The sequence below is a fragment of the Dasypus novemcinctus genome, chromosome 18 (genome assembly GCF_030445035.2).
Source record: "Dasypus novemcinctus isolate mDasNov1 chromosome 18, mDasNov1.1.hap2, whole genome shotgun sequence".
In the NCBI taxonomy this organism is placed as follows: domain Eukaryota; kingdom Metazoa; phylum Chordata; class Mammalia; order Cingulata; family Dasypodidae; genus Dasypus; species Dasypus novemcinctus.
Genome location: NC_080690.1, coordinates 38,991,370 through 39,003,396, shown reverse-complemented (window position 1 = coordinate 39,003,396; position 12,027 = coordinate 38,991,370). Strand labels below are relative to the sequence as shown.

Below are 12,027 nucleotides of genomic sequence, written 5' to 3'. Positions count from 1 at the left end.
GATTGAAGCCTTGTTATACCCTGAGCAGAGAACCCATTCGTTATGGCAGGTTTCTGAACTAGGGAATGTGAACTAATAAATGGGTGTGGTTTTAAATGCTAAATTGTGATAATTTGTATGTAAGAATAGAAATCAACTAGAACTTGAAAGAGTGTATGGTGGAATATGAGATTTGAGCATTTGAAATTACATGTGATCTAATTATCTGGTGTTGCATGAATAAGATGATTCAAGTGAGAGAGGATGAAGAGAGCAGGTGGGAAAAAAATCAGCTCAGTGAAGAAGGAAAAAGCACATTGGAAGAAAGAGAAAGCTGACTGATTTATAATTAGGAGGGACAAGAGAAGATATTGAAAACCAAACTGAAGATGGATGATTCCATGGAGGGTGATGGAAAGCCACTGAAGAGATCCATTCTGCTGAGTGGTAGGGAATTGCATGTAAGATTATTCCTTAGAAGCATGTTTGCATAATTCAAAGGCCTTGTAGTGACCATATAATTAATCCTGCATTTTCTAGATAGAGTTAGAGACTGTGGAAGGACACGTGAATTGACCAAGGCTACAGAGCTAATCAAATTCCCACTCAGAACCAAAACCTACATCTCCTGATGTTTTTTTAAACTCTGCCAACTCCTTCAGCACTGGAGTTAGCCCCTCCCTAAAGAAGAAGAGTAGCACGTATCATCCCTGAGGCTTCCGTAACACAGCTGGGAAGTTGGTACCTCAGCTTTGCAGGATTAATCTAACAAGATATGATGACTTTTTTTTCCTGGCCATCTACAATGTCCCATACTTTAGCACAAGGTCAAACACGATTAGTACAAGGGGCAAGCTCTTCCTGAGACCCTCAAACCTGATTAACAGGTCAGGAAATGGGGCTCGTGGAGCTAGACAGATAGTATTGGGAAGCTTATGCCTGGCAGCAGAAGGGTTAAAGGTGACCAAAGAGAAGAGCAGAGAGGTCTGAGAGATGCGAGGACTGGGCTGCCCTTCCCAGCACACAGACATGTGAGGCCTGGCCCTGCTAAGCTTCTACTATGTGGTTTTATTTATTAAATAAATGATAGTTTATTAAGCTCCTAACCAGTTCCCCTCCCCCAAAAACAAAACAAAACAGAGTAGTAGTTCATGTAAAAGATCCTTTTGCTCAGATTGGAAGAAAAGTTACCCACTGGCTGGTATCTGCTGCCATGGAAACCAAAAATAAATATTGATACTGCGTTAATGGTCTGTGTCTCACTTAAGCTCCATTAAACTTCGAGCACTTGCAAGAAAACAGCCCATTGATGGCTCAGCTGAGGGAGAAGGGAGAGGCTTTATAAAAATCAACAGTGTGGAAGGCGCATGGGGTGCAAGCAGGATTTCTTGTGCTTCTCCACCAGGAAGCTCTTGATGGAATTCTTCCAGCCGAGGGGATCTACTTATGCACACTTGAAGATGCCAGTTAAAATGCTGGTGCCGGCCTGAACAGAAAATAAAGGAAGGAATGATTTTTGTGAATCTGTCCTTCTTATAAAGAATAGTGGTGTTTTGGAAAGCTTATCTATAGACAACATTTTCCAGGAACCCACATGCCCAAAGCGCAGTGAACAAATGAACTGTGCATCCAAATTAGAATATTTCTCTCTCTACTACTTTTCCCAAAGCAATTGGAGTGCAGACCTGAGGTCAGTATTGCTGCGTTTTATATTTATAATCCTGCTTTTAGGAGCAAAGTATTTGATTTATTGCATGAAAGTATTTTACAGCGTTAAGTACTGCTACTCCTTGGAATAAGGGACATCACAGCCTGCTTAATTTACACAAGGGATGTTAGGACTATTTAACGGCATGTAAACATTTTATAAGGCGAGTTCAAATTGCAGGCAATATTTAATATACTTTAGCAAAATGGACCACAAATGCATTCTAGTTCTTATTTATTGCCCCAATTTTTCTTATGGCATCAAAAGTGAATAGAGTTTTAAAAGGTGTTAAGAGTTTTCAGTACAGTTCGTGACACTGGGCACAATTGGTAAGTCTGCATAAAACAAGCAGCATGTGAATTAATTCCAGAACCAGGGAAACTACAATCCCCCCAATCAGACTTTTATCATGTGGCTTCTGGAACTTGGGCAATAGGAGCTCCTATGTCCTCTGCCCCTAGCAGAGGTCAAAGACCAAAAAGATTCTGGGAAAGATGACACCATCCAGGGAGGTGCCATTTCCTGTCATGAAAAATCCGCAAATGGGAAAGCCTTTACTGAAACAATGGAGATTTAGGGAACATCATAAAGTCAGATCTAAGAGTCCTAGATTACCATGAGAATGGAAACAAACAAAGTGTTATAAACCTTCGATGTCTCCGAAAAGTAGATCTATGTTCTTTGCTTTCCTAGAATTTCTTTAAGACACACTTCCCTATCCCCCACCTCTTACCTGAGCCTAAGTGCTGAGGCGCAGCTTCCTTTGTCCCCTGACTCCAGCGCTGTGTGAGGTTCTGAGTGTGGTCACTACCAGTTTAGGGAAGGCACGTGACTCAAGGTGTTTCCGTGGAAGTCCTCAAAAGACTGCGGCTGTGGTTCTGGGGGAAGAGTCCTGCAGCTGCTGACAGCCATTTTTTGCCCACCTCATGAGATGAATGAAGCCAACTCAAAGGAGAGCAGTGATGAGAGATGGAGAGGCAGTTCCCTGAGGATACTGTTGAGTACCTGGTTTCAGTTCTGCTAGACCTTATCTTAATTATGTGGACCAATAAATCTTATTTTCGGCTTTCAAACGTTGTGTTCAATCAGGGCATGTCAGCAATTGTGCGGGGCATTAGAACTATAACATGGCTCGCAGTCAGGAAAAGGGATGAGAAAGCTAGCGTCCACATCCTTTGGATTTAATTAAATGAGAAGAACCTTGTTCAAGGAGAGGCCTCATATCCCCCCAAATTCCTGTTATGCTAGTAGCATTCTCCTTACTTTACTGATAAGGAAATTGAAGCAAAAAATTTTAAATGAATTAAACCAAGAAATTTCTGGGCAAATAAACCCATTCTCTTAACAGTGAGTTTTATCATCTAGTTTATCATTACTGGAGAGATAGATGGGTTGATGTGACCAAGTCCACTTACTTTATAATTTTGCCTTAGCTTCATTCATTCAACATTCAATGAATAGATTTAAGTGTCATTTATGTGCCACAAATAGAGAAGCAAGGCAGATGTGAGGTAGACAGAAAATAAAATAATCATGATGCATCATGCCAAATTACAATGAAAAATTATGGGATGATATAGCAGCCTCTGGAAGAGAAAAGAACATTGTCAAAGGTATATGTGGGGGAGGATGTTGAAGAGGAGGTCAGAAAGGGCCAGAGGAAGGGATCTTAAAGGTAAGGCTTAAAGGATTGGGCTGAATTTAATCCAATAAAAAGGAATCTAAGTGTAACCAGCAAGATGGTGGCAGAGTAAGGAGCTCCTAGAGTCAGCTCTTGCTACAGGGCAGTTAGCAAACACCCAGAACTCTCTGGAGCTAGCTGAAGCACCTGTTTGGGGGCTCCAGGAGACCAGAAGAGCATCCTGCAATGTCCTTGAAGGAGTGGAAGGAGGAGACTGCCCATCTGCAGAGAAGACTCACAAGCAGAGCACTCCACGCTACGGAGGCTGGTGCCCATCCTCCACTGGAGGCACAAGCTGCCTCAGGAACTGTTCCATTGCTGGAATTGAAAGTTCCACTTCCCCAAAATGGGGGAGGAAGAGACAGTTGGGCACCAATTTCAGCTATGATGAGAAAATTCAGTGGGCAACAGTATGATCCTGAGAACAGCTCAAGTTTGAGCCTGTACAAGTCAGAAAGAGGCTGAGAGCTGCCATCTTAACTCCGCACCTGGCATGAGGGGAAGCGGGGTGAACTGAGAATCCCAGTGCTTGTGTGGAACGGCTTCTTTCCATCCAGATCATACTGCAGGTCTAGCCTAGGCCCTAGTGCCACCTCCAGCAGAGAGGAAGCTGTGGGGACCTGCGCCAGCCCCTCTGGGAAATTACTGGCCAAGCCACGGAGGCCAGTGATCATCTTACTCTGTGGCCCAAGCCGCCCCAGGAACTGTTCTGTGACAGGAATTGGAAGCTCCATTTCCCAGAAACAGGGGAGGAGGAGATGGTTGGCTGCCGATTTCGGCTACTGAATGGGAGACTTGGCTGGCTAAGAGATAACCGTGGGCACAGCTGGGGTAATAACCAGCCCAAGTCAGAAAGAGACCAGTAGCCACCTTTCTGACTCTGCCCCCAGCCTGAGTGGAAGGCAGGCTGACTGAAACCCTCAGTGTCACCAGGAACCAGTTTCCCGCAGATCATCCTGCAGCCCTCCTAGGCTTCAGCCCTGCATCTGGCCGGGAGGAGGCTGAGGCACCCTGCACCAGCCTATACAGGTAACTACAGGTAACTTTGGCTGGAATAGACTGAAAATCAGAAGTCTACTAGGGCAACTGCAGTCATCTTGGACTCGCACTGCGTAGATTGCTGCCCACACCTGCAGCTCCATCCCTGGCCCAGGCAGGGGAGAAAGGGTTGTGAAGCTTCATTGGTCTCTCTGGGCAACTACAGTCTGGGCCTGAACATGGTTTATTCCACATAGCTGTGACTCTGTCCCTACCCCTGCCAAAGGAGAAAGTTGGAAGAAGTATCATTGGTCCCTGGTGCAATGAGGGCAGCTTGAGCCTCCACAGCTTACATCACCAACTACATGCTTGGCTCCTGCTGCATAACCAGCAAGGGAGATACAATAGGAAGCCCTAAACTAAAAAGAAAAACTGCACCCAGAAAAAAAATTCTAGTAAGTCAGATGCCAAGACACCAACAAAAAATTATGACCCACACCAAGAAAGAGGAAGCTATGGCCTAGGTAATGAACAAGATAAGCCACCAGATGACATAAAAGATTGAGACACCTAATTATAGATGTTTAAACAAATCTCCTTAATAAATTCAAATGAGATGACTAAAGAGATTAAGGATATTAAGAAAACATTGGATGAGCACAAAGAAGAATTTGAAAGCATGCATAGAAATATAGCAGATCTTTTGGGAATGAAAGGTGCAATCAATGAAATTGAAAACACAGAATCATATAATAGCAGATTTGAGGAGGCAGAAGAAAGGATCATTGAGCTTGAAGAAATGGCCTCTGAAAGTGAACATACGAAGGAACAGATGAAGAAAAGAATGGAAAAAATTGAACAAGCTCTCAGGGAACTAAAGGACAGCAAAAGGCATGCAAACATACATGTCATGGGTGTCCCAGAAGGAGAAGAGAAGGGAAAAGGGGCAGAAGGAATATTTAAAGAAATAATGGTAGAAAATTTCCCAACCCTATTGATGGATGTAGATATTCCTGTCCAAGAAGTACAACATACACCCATCCAAAAAAATCCAAATAGACCAAATCCAAGACACATACTCATTAGAATGTCAAAGACCAAAGACAAAGAGAGAATTCTGAGAGCAGCAAGAGAAAAGCAATGCATAACATATAAGGGATATCCAATAAGATTAAGTGCTGATTTCTCACCAGAAACCATGGAGGCAAGAAGAGAGTGGTCTGATATATTTAAGATACTACAAGAGAAAACTTCCAGCCAAGAATCTTATATCCAGCAAGACTGACTTTCAAAAATGAGGGTGACATTAAAATATTCACAGATAAACAGAAACTGAGTGAATTTGTAAGCAAGAGACCAGAATTTCAGGAAATCCTAAAGGGTGTGCTAGAGCCTGAAAAGAAAAGACAGGAAAGAGGAATCTGGAAGAGAGTCTAGAAATGAAGATTATATCAATAAAATTAACTGAAAGTGTCAAAAGAGTGGTGAAAATAAATATGACAGATAAACCTCAAATAGTCAGGAATAAACTTAACCAATGAGATAAAGCACTTGTATTCAGAAAATCAACTCAATGTTAAAACAAATTTTAAAAGCCCTAAATAACTGGAAGAACATTACATGCTCATGGGTTAGAAGGCTAAATATCATCAAGATGTCAATTCTACTCAAATTGATATACAGATTTAATGCAATCCCAATAAAAATTCCACCAGCATTAAAGAAAAAATTGAAAACACGATCATTAAATTTATTTGGAAGGGTAAGGAGTCCTGAATAGACAAAAACAACATAAAAAGGAAAAGTGAACTCTCTTCTCCAGACTTTAAATCATAATACCTACCTATAGTGGTAAAAACAGCATGGTACTAGATAAAGACAGATGCAATAGACCAATGGAACCAAATTTATGGTTCAGAAACAGACCCTCACAGATATGGTCAAGTGAGTTTTGACTAGCCTGTCAAAGTCACACAGCTCAGACAGAACAATCCATTTAACAAAAGATGCTGAAATAATTGGACATCCATAGCTGAAAGAAGGAAAGAGGACCCCTATCTCACACCGTATCCAAAAATTAACTCAAAATGGATTTAAAAAATAAAAACAAGAACCATAAAACTTCTAGAAGAAATTATTGGAAAATATCTTCAAGACCTGGTGGTAGGTGGTGGATTCTTAAAGGAGATAAGAGAAGGACTGAGTTAACTACTGTTGTTTAATGTATGTAGGAGTTTTAATTAGCTTTACTGTGAAATTGTGGAAATGTATAGAGTGGATGGTAACACACAGTGAGTAACAGCTAGTGTCTAAATGAGGATGTGGCTATAAATGGTAGTCTAGTTATGTAAATGCCAGTTGACAGAATGCTTGAGAATAATCTAGGAACTGGATGGCACAGTGAATCAAGAGGTGGGTGAGAATTGTGGTTGATGGTATGGATGCAAGAGTGTCCTTCGTTAGCTAGAACAAATGTATATCACTACTGTAGAGTGTTGGGAATGTGGAGAAGCATGGGAAATATACAGCTGGAGTGACCTATGGACTGTGGTTAGTAGTAATGATAAAAAATTCTTGCATCTATGCAAAAGATGTACTGTGCTGATACTGAGGCAGTATGGGAAATGTGAGCCAAATGTACACTATGGACATGGTAATAATCAGATGATATTGTTTTATCTGTAGCAAAAGACACACCACATTGTAGTGTGTTGATGGAGGGGTGTTTTTTGGGAATTCTGCACATGTTCATGACTGTTTTATAAGTTTACAAATTCTGTCATAAAAAATATATTTAAAAACTAATAATAAGGTGAGTTGGGGGAAAAACACACCAAATGTAAGTTAAGAACTATGATTAGTAGTTAGGTTTTGACAGTGTTCTGTCATAGTTTGTAAGAAACATCTTATGACAATTGAAGGTATTGGTGGAGGGTTAATGTATGGGACCCCTGTATGATGTTATGCATGTTTGCTTTGTAAGTTCACAACTTTTACTATACACTTTATTGTTTATGTATGTTCATAAATAAATTATGTAAGGATAATAACAATCATATTGGTTAGGGGAAAACACTTTGTTTAGTAGTAATATTTTGACAATGCTCTTTAATCATTAGTTAAAAAGGTTTAAAAACAATGCAAGTTATTGATGGTAGGGTGAGATGTTATATATGTTTGTTTCATGTGATATATGTTTGTTTTGTAAGTTCACAACTATTATACACTTATTGTTTATGTATGTTTATGTATGAGTGATATATTTCAATAAATTAAAAAATCTTTTTAATTAAAAAAGGAATCTAAATGCCCTCAATATGCATTTTTTCTTTCCTTGTTTGGTTTCAAAAGTCAATGATACTGCTATTGTATAATATACATGACATTATACATTTGTCAAAGCGTGTAAAACTGTAAAGCATGATGTAAACTATAGACTTTGGTCAATAGCAATACTTTGATATTGGTACATCAAGGATAACAAATGTACCACACTAATGTAAGATGTTAATAATAGGTGAAATTGTGTGTGTATGTGTGGAAGGTTTACATGGGAATTCCTTATATTTTTGGTGTAAAGTTCTGTAAATCTAAAACTTCTCTAAACTTAAAATTTATTATTACAAAAAAAAAGTCAATATGACATGGTGCACTTAACCCTTCCTCCAAGTGGGGTTTCTTCTTATATTTGCTCCTTCCTTTGGTTTCAGGAAACCGTTTGATGTGTGGCCACAAAGGACCTTGCCTAGAGTGCCCTGCTCTGAGCCAGACCATATTTCATCCAAAATGGGGATTCAAACTGGGAGACCATTACCAGTCATGTAATTAACACTGCTGAAAACATACTGCTTATGAAAAGGAAAACGCTAGTGCTGATGATGAAATTTATGAGGTGCTTACATCTAGTGGAGTGAATTATCTAGTTCCACCGAGGCTCTGAGCCATTTAAAATGAGAACAGAGAAGGACAATCTGTTTGTCTCTCAACACCCTCAGAGAAGGTAAAGGGGTAATTTATTTGTTTGTATCTGCCCATTTATTCAGCCTAGAATTAGATAACGGATTTGTATTTACATTTGTAACCCTCAGCCAGTCAGGAGATGGCACAACATGGGGGTGGTGGTGGTGTGTGTGTGTTATGTATGTGTGTGTGCCAAATGATTTCACATACATTCCTTCTTTCTGGGTGCTTCTGCCCTGGGAATAAAAGTCATTTTGCTCAAGAAGAGCTTGTCCAAAATGGCAATTTCTCCCTCATCCTATGTCTGTCATCTTTCTCTCCTTAGCTTGGTCTCCTTCAGTGTGAAAAGAGCAGAGTTGAGAGAGCTGCATCCTTTTTGGGGTTCTCCACTACAGAGTGGTTGGAAGCAAGAGTTCTCCGGCCATGGGCTTTCTGAGCCCAGCATACTTCTGTTATTTCCAGCTCTGTAGAAGTTTCTCTCTAGGAACCATTGTCAAAATATTGGACAGAGCATATTTACTGAATGTACAGTTTTAAAAGTATGCTTCTTTCCCAAACTCCTCTGCATTACAAATTTAAAACTCAGCCTCAAACCTTGGCTCCCAATTCATTTATTAAAATAAACAAACTGATAATTTAAGAAACACCTACCAGGCAAGTTTCACCTAAAGAAATTGGGAAAATTTTTCCTAAAATGTTGCTTGTTAGCTAAGGGGAAGTTTTCATTCTGTCTGACAGCTCTCAGGAATCAAAGAGTTTCACTAAAGTGGAAGTTTTCAATCAGGGATAATCCCCCAACCTGGTAGAGGCATTTGGCAATGATGGGAGACATTTTTAAAGGTCACACTGGCTTCTAATTTATAGACACCAGGGGTGTTGCTAAACATTCTAAAGTGCACTGGACAGGCCTCCAGAACAAAACATTAGCCTGCCCAAAGTATCATTGGTGCTGAGTTTGAGGACCCAGCAACAGAGGTATACAAAGACGAAGATTGTGCCTGCTCTTTAGATGCTGGGATTCTGGTGGAGCTGACATCAGCCAAATGAATAGCATTTTCAAAGAATGAATAACTTCTTAACGTAGTCCTAGGAGTGTATCTGTCAGGTCAGAGAGGGGGTACCACACAACAGGGGTTATGGTCCATCTCGGCAGAGAAATTTCCCTAGGGGAGGGTGTGGCAGAGTTGTGGCAATTTGGGCTGATAGGATTGGGAGCTGGTCCCTGGGTGTCATGTTGAGACAAGTCCTGGTGTGCTGAGTAACCATGTTCAGAGACTAGAATACAATGACAGGGATGTAGAATTGGGCATAAAGATTAATATTTTCTGGGTACTTAGCAAGCCAAATGTGTATTGTTTATTTATTAATATGTATCATGATCATCTCATCAATAAAGGTATTATATTATAATATGAATGACATAACAGCTAGCATGTATTGAGCACAAATATGTATTGTTAGAAACTGTGGTAAGCTCTTTACACCGAGTCTTGACCACAGTGTTATTTACTGTCCCTTTTTTTCACAGATGGGGAACCTGAGATGTGGAGACGGCAGCGAGAGGCCCCAAATCTCCAGGTTACTGAGTGCTGGCTTCAGACCAGGTCTGTCAGCAGGAAGGTCCGTTTGCTAAGTGACTGCCTCTACTGTCTTCCTAGACATAGAACAAGTGAAAGAGCAGGGTGAGGTCACCATATTTATGCCTAAGACTAGGACTAGGTTCTTGCTAGACAGGCTGGGCTCCCAGAGCCATTAACTGCCTCAGTAAAGAGAAAAGTAAGGAGCTGATGCAGTTTCAAGACGCTGCTTCCCAGACCCAAGAGAAGCTCAGCCAGAGGCTGCAGAGGGAATTAATGTTCCATCCATTCCTGAGTCTAATGAAGCCAAAGATCGTTGAAACTGAGATTTCTACTCTAAATTCACCTGAGGGTGAAGTTTGGTAAAACTTGTTGAGCTGCTACCAGTTATACAGATTCTCCAGAGAGTGACCCAAGGGTAAAACTGAACAAAAATAAGAAGTACTACAAGAACAAAGCAATGTTGAAGAGTTGAACAAGATCAAAATTCAAAGAAATCCAGCACTGGGGTTGATGTGGTTTGGAGCTGTATGTAACCCAGAAAAAACATCTTAAATTTAATCCATTCCTGTGGTGTGACTCATTGTAAGTAACACCTTTTGAGGAGGTTACTTCAGTTAAGGTGTGGCCCATCTTAGATAGGATGGGTTTTAATCCTATTACTGGAGTCCTTTATAAGCAGAATGAAATTCAGACAAAAAAGAAAAAGGAAAAAAGAAAAGAGAAAAGAAAAGAGAAGAGAAGTAAAGAAAAGAAAAGAAAAGAAAAGAAGAAAAGAAAAAAGAAAAGAAAAGAAAAGAAAAAAGAAAAGAAAAGAAAAGAAGAAAGCCATGGTAGCAAGAAGCTGAAACCCCCAAAGAGAAGGAAAGGATTAGGAGGCACTGCCCTGCCATGTGCCTTGCCATGGAACAAGCTAAGGACCAAGGATCAGCAGCAGCCAATCCCAGAAGGCCACAGTCTGCAGGGAGAAAGCACTGCCTTGATGGTGCCTTGATCTGAACTTTCTTTTAGACTCAAAACTGTTTACCTAATAATTTCCCATTGTTTAAGCCAATCTCTTGCATGGTATTTGCTTGCAAGGAAACAGTTGACTTGTAGCTCTACCCCCAGCAGCAGACAGTGAACTGAACATGCCTTAGTGCTTTTTCCATTTAATTCATTCATTAGTCCTAGAGTGTGGGGAGCATGGCTCTTATTCTGCAGATGAAGAAATGGAGGTAAGAGTAAGTTAAGAGAACTACTCTCTGCCACAGGAGTGGTCAGAGAGGAACTGGAAAACAGACTTGGGACCTAATTGGGCTTTCTCCCGCATCATCCCCACCCCCTGGTTAGGTGACTATCTCTTCATTTAATATGAAATAGTAACTGGGCCACTCTACCCAGGCCTATGGAATCATATTTAAAAACAGAAAAAGTTAGAGCTGGAAGAGAGCATGGCCCATGGTCAGGAATCTGGATTCTGGAATTAGATGCACTTGGGTTTGGACTGTAATTCCACCACCTTCTAGCTGTGCAGAGGAGCACCACACAGCAAGTCACTTTAACTGTGTTCTTGTTTCTTCATGTGTAAATTAAGAATAAATAATAATATCCACCCCTTGTGGTTGTCGCAAGTATAAAGTGAAGTGAAAGTGTTGTATGTAAAATTGTTACTACTGTGCCTGATTCAGAACAAGAAGTCATAAAATGGCAGTTATGGTATTTCTCTGATAATGTATGCATAATAACCATCTTGTACAGAGGTTGAATATCCAGATAAACATAGGAGCATAAACTTGAATGTGTGGAGCAGGTCCGGTGTGATGTATTAGGGATTGGTGGAGACAGTGGTAAAATGAAGAATAAATGTCCTGTCTAACCCATTAAAGTAATAATAATAATAGCAATAATAAAAACTTCTGGCCATCTATGATGTATCCATGTGTTGAATGGCTCACAGATCACCAGTTTATAACCATGCTTGTAGTACAATTCCCATTTTACTGCTGAAAGGCAAAAAAATCCCATGAGGGGAAGAGCAGAAACAGTGGAATCCAGATGAAAAGGGACAGAGTACCCTCTACTTCATCACATCCTTTAGCTGGCATCTCATAAAATTGTGGACTCTCAATTATTTACTTATATTTTTGCAAACTCTATGAAAC

At 40.4% G+C, this 12,027-nt stretch overlaps 1 long non-coding RNA gene across 2 annotated transcripts in view; it reads left to right on the top strand.

Annotated features, from left to right (window-relative positions):
• Positions 1-11,792, top strand: part of LOC101424738 (uncharacterized) — a 45,578-nt gene extending 33,786 nt beyond the window's left edge. Inside the window, exons 2-3 of one of the 2 annotated variants that reach the window (XR_009181561.2) lie at positions 8,057-8,346; positions 9,835-11,792. This is a non-coding gene — a long non-coding RNA (uncharacterized lncRNA). The remainder of the gene's footprint in view (positions 1-8,056; positions 8,347-9,834) is intronic. The other variant, XR_188723.4, reaches the window with a different exon arrangement.
• Positions 11,793-12,027: the final 235 nt, after the last annotated feature.